The following is a 5270-nucleotide window of genomic DNA, read 5'->3' as shown; positions in this document are numbered from 1 at the left end:
ACACATGAGTTTACAGCCTTAAACTCATGTTCTTTTGACCATTTTTTGTTTTGAAGCTCTACTAGTCCTTTAGAAGCATTTCTACTTGATGGTTAAGCCTTTGGAAGAGATTAGGGCACCATTTCCCTCCTTTGAGGAGTTTACAACCCTAAGACCATTTCCTTTTTGGGTTTACTACTGTAAACCCTTATGGATTATGGTATTTTGATGTTTTCCAGTCCTAAACATATTATGGAATGATTCTAGACTAGTTTCCAAAGCTTGTGAAGGGACTAGGGTCACTTTGGCCCCTAAATTAGGGTTTACGGTCCAAGAACACCTTGGACCGTAAAGACCTTGATCTCGGTGTTTCTTGGTTTTTTTCTTGATGTAATGAAGTGTATCAAGCCTTATAGTACTATAGGATAAGAGTACTTACTAGTTAGATGGTTGAAAAGCTACCAAAAGGCCAAGAACACTAGTGTGTGTTCTTGGTGTTATTGGTGAAACATGAAGATTCAACCTTTTGGAAAGATTTCATGGATAAAAGTGGGTTAGATCACTAGATTAAGTAAATACAAGAACTTAATAGGGCTAGAAACACTTACTAGATGATGATCTTGAAGAAATCTTTGGATGATACTTGAGAGAGTTTGAGCTTTGTTCTTGAAAAGGTTGAAAAATGGTATAAATGACTAAGTGTCACTTATATACCTCCTTCCTTGGGGTTTACGGCCGTAAACACCATTGTTTAGGCCATAAACTCCAATCTTTTAGTGTTTTGAAAGTTTATTGTTGCACAATAAACCCTAGGGCATCATCTCTCTTGATATCTCCTAAAGTGTTAATCCTAAAATACTCAAACTTATTCCAAAATGCTTGAAAGTTTCTAGAAACTGTTATGAATTCTATTGAATAGAAATGTTGTACAAAATAGAAATTTCGGGTTGTCACATCATCCCCTCCTTAGAAGGAATTTCATCCCGAAATTAGAATTTAAGAAAATAAGTAGTCACAATTCACTAAGTAAAAAGATGAGGATATTTCAGTTTCATCTGATCCTCTCGCTCCCAAGTGAATTCCGGTCCTCACTTGGTGTTCCAGCGAACCTTCACTATCGAGATACGGCTTTGCTTTGTTTGCTTGACCTCTTGGTCCATGATCTCTACTGGTTCTTCCATAAATTTGAGGCTCTCCTTGATCTTGATCTCGTCGAGTGGGATAACAAGAGTCTCGTCGGACAGACACTTTTTCAAGTTCGAGACGTGGAAGGTAGAATGTACGTTACTGAGTTCGCGCGGTAGATTGAGTTTGTAAGCTACGGGGCTGATTCGGGAAAGAATATCGAAAAGCCTTATGTATCTTGGATTGAGCTTCCCACGCTTTCCGAAGCGTATCAAGCCCTTCCAGGGTGAGACCTTCAGTAGAATGCGGTCGCCCACCTGGAATTCCAATGGTTTCTGTTAAGTATTTTAGTGTTGCGTCTTGGGCCTTTTGTTTTGTAATCGGATTGGACTTGTCCATCCGTAGTTATCTAGAATAGTTTCCTTTTATCTAGATAAGTTGTTAGGGTTTTATTATAAATATATGCATGCATGTATGCATATAATATAGAATAGTCGATTACGTTGATTCTTGTAACCCTAATATACCTCTACAGATTGAAGTTCTTTATCGAGCTCTTCTGGGGTATCTTTGCATTAATCATTCGACATATTCAGTGCAATACTTGTGTTCTTAATTATGTTCTTATTTATATTTTGCTTAGAATCATACGATCCTGATAGAACATTGTTCTAACAATTGGTATTAGAGAAGGAGATTGTGTGATCAATACACTTTACTTCTGTATTCACAAATATTTAGGGTTTCTGCTTTTATCGAAGTCGTCGTCTGCTTAACGAAGACTACTCAGTTTTCGATAAAACCCTAATCTCAAGTTTATAGGTAAGATTCTAGCAGCTCACCATGTCTCACGACGATACGCATACAAACCCAATTAACATCTCAAACAGCATCGGATCTACAACTAGAGTTCCCATACTCTACACTGAAGACTACGAAGTATAGGCTCATCACTTTGAAGATTACGTGGTTGGATCTGAAGATAATGGCTATCTAATCTGGGAAGCTATCGTTGTTGGACCGGTTGTGCATTCAGAAACAAACACGATCGTCAAGACACAGAAAGATTACAACAAGTTGGTGACAAATGTTTAGAAGATGCCACAAGATGAGAATGACAAGATCCTGTGTAATGTTAAAGCCATGCGAATGATAAGATTCTCCTTACAATCTGACACCTTTCGGCTTGTAGGCTCATGCACAACTGCTAAGGAGATCTGGGATAGGTTGAAGGAACTCTACTCAACTGATGAAGATCTAGAACACTCCATTCAAACTCTATTGCTATTAGAATTTGGAGTTTTTGAACAGAACCCTGAAGAGAAGCTCATTCAGACCTTTGATCGGTTCAATCATCTTTTAAGTAAGATGATCAAGCATGGAATTGAGAGGAAGCTGATCGAACAGAAAGTTACATTCATGAACGGGCTCAGAACAGAATGGATGGCTGTGGTTTCCACTGTGAAAGCGCATGAACAGTTCAAATTCTACTCACTGGCGAAATTAGTTGGGATACTAAAGTCACATGAAAGTCTTGTAACTAAGGAGGCGAAAGTGGTCTCTGGCATGGGATTGCTGGCTCTTGTCTCTAAAGGAAAAAGTGCCGTTGAGGAAGAAGAAGAGTCAGACATGTCGGAATGTGATCTTACAAGTGAGGAGTACGCTTTAATGATAACAAATCCAAAGAAATTCGCAAGAAGAAAATTTCCTACCAATAAGAACCGAAATTGGCAGGGAAGTTATAGTTCTGAGAAAGCAAAAGAGGAACCGAAAGTATCTTCTCAAAAGGTGGAAGAGAAAAAGGAAAACAAGCTTGCAGGAGACTCTGGATACGACTGCAACTACTGTCACGACAAGAACCACTTTGCCAAAGATTGCATGTTAAGAAAGATGGCTGAGAAGAGAGAGAGTGAAGATGATGAAGCGTATTACATGCGTAAACTTGAAGAAGTCAAGAAGAAAAAGGCTTCCAACAGCTCGATGAATGCACTAATTATACAAGAAAATGCAGGGGAAGATGAGTTCGGTGGTGTAGTAGTCTGGTCAACAGACTTTGAAGACGAAGAGGTTAGAAGACCCACTCATGGAAAGGCGTTTATGGCAAAAAATGAAGGTTCTGGTGGAAAATGCTTTATCGTCACTACTGGTCCATTAACCGAAAGTGCAGACACAGAACCGAACATGAATGAAAACAAGTGTTTTGCAGCCAAGCCGATGAGTGAGAAGATCAACGACTGCGATCGATTGATCAAAAAGGTACATTCTATTCTTGAATCTCTTAAAATTCCCAAAACTGAATATCTAGAAGAATTAAATGAACTAAACTTTAAATTTTCCAACCTAAGTAGTAGCCTCATGCAAACCCGCTTAGCAAACTCTAACCTAACTGACCAACTCGGCAGGGTGTCTTCAAAAAGTGAGGAGAGAAGGATCTGGATCGAGCAGAAGGAAGCAGAGTTAGTTAGGGCTAAGGATGAGAGTATTTATTTGCAAAGAGACAATTTCAAATTGTTAAAACAAAGAAATGTTTTCTGTTTAATTGCTAAGTGTCTTTATACTAATATTGCTCAATTACATCTTAATTGTGAAATTGGAAAGAAAATACATAAAATGATTTTTCCCTTTCTTAAATTTAAGGAAGATGATGTTATAGCTGAGTGTGAATCAGAAGTATCCTCTGAAGAAACATCCATGTCATATAGGCTAGGTTTAGATAAGATAGAAACTTTCATCGATTCTAAGGAACATAAAAGTATGTTAAACGATATCTTAGATGAAAATGATAGGCTGAAAATTCAAACCCAAACTATACAAACATTCGATGAATCAAATGCCAAAATTGTCAAGGATAATAAAATAAACATAGATAATTCTTCTGAATTTGAAATGGAGAGTGAAATGAGTGAAATCTCAGTAGAGGATGTTGTTGATTGTTCCAAGTTTGTGAAAAATGAAACCAAGAGCGAAAAACCTCTTATTTCAGAAAATTCAGTTGAGTTTGCTCGTCTGTCAAAGGAACAGAAACCGAAACTCAAAGAAAAGGCCTTGGTCTATCAGAAGGTACAGACCGTACCAAACCAAGTTTATGCTGTGACTGGAGTCACTCAAAGACAAACATCATAATTAAGGGTAATAGTTGACGAGGATAACGCTGAAGGATGTGAAGACTATTTCTGGTCTGCTCCCATTGACAATGCAGATGAAACTGTGGGTCTGTCTGAGAAAACCACATGGAGAGTCAAAGGACGATACATACCAGAACCCATCAATAAACCTTCCAGTTTCGATATTCCCAGTACAAGCGGAACTAAAGATGTTCCTGAAAAACCATTAATGCAACCTGATGTTCCAATCGAGAGGAAAGAACCGAAAGGTCCACTCAAGAGACAGGAAGCACCGAAAGTTCAAACTAAGGAAAGCATCGAAACCAGAATGGAAGATAAGACAACTGCAACTCAGAAGGAGAAACCACAGTCCAGCTTCAATGTTCACAAATCTCAGAAGGAGCTAGCTGAACAAAAAAGACTCAGAAATCAAAGATATGCCTCGAATCTGAATGAACGGAAAAGGCATTGGAATTCTCAAAATCCTAACTATGAGCCTCCAAGGAAAGAATCCATGGATAAAGGAAAGGAAAAGTCAAAGGAAGATTTTAGTCCTAATTCCTATTATTCCAAATCCCAAAACCGAAAGTCAAGTCTTGGTTCTAAACCTAATTTCGGTCATCAACCCAGTTTCGGTCCTCGACCCAAGTTCGGTCCTAAACCCAGATTCGGCTCTCGATCCAGATTCGGTCCTAAAACCAGTTTCGGTCCCAATTCTAGACATGGATCCTCCAGGTTCCAAGATGAAACAAATTCCTCTAAGGACATCAAAGGAAAAGGAAAACTGGTATCAGAATCTGAGAATGAACATAAGAGATCCTCCCCTAAACCTAAGAATCAAACGAAAAACACTAAACCATCTAATGAAGATACATTAAGATTTAATGAAGACAAAAGAAAAATCAAGGTGTTCACCATCAAAAGAAAAGATCAAACAACTCTTGTTAAACGAACTTATTTAGTTGATGCTTCTATTGTTATTCCTTTCTCTGTGAAAAACTCACCAGGACCCAAGAAACTTTAGGTTCCTAAATCTGCTTGAATTTGCAGGTAATTAGTGAC

This window comes from Lactuca saligna, chromosome 2 (assembly GCF_052625555.1).
Source record: "Lactuca saligna cultivar CGN05327 chromosome 2, ASM5262555v1, whole genome shotgun sequence".
In the NCBI taxonomy this organism is placed as follows: Eukaryota; Viridiplantae; Streptophyta; class Magnoliopsida; order Asterales; family Asteraceae; genus Lactuca; species Lactuca saligna.
This window is presented reverse-complemented; position numbering follows the sequence as displayed.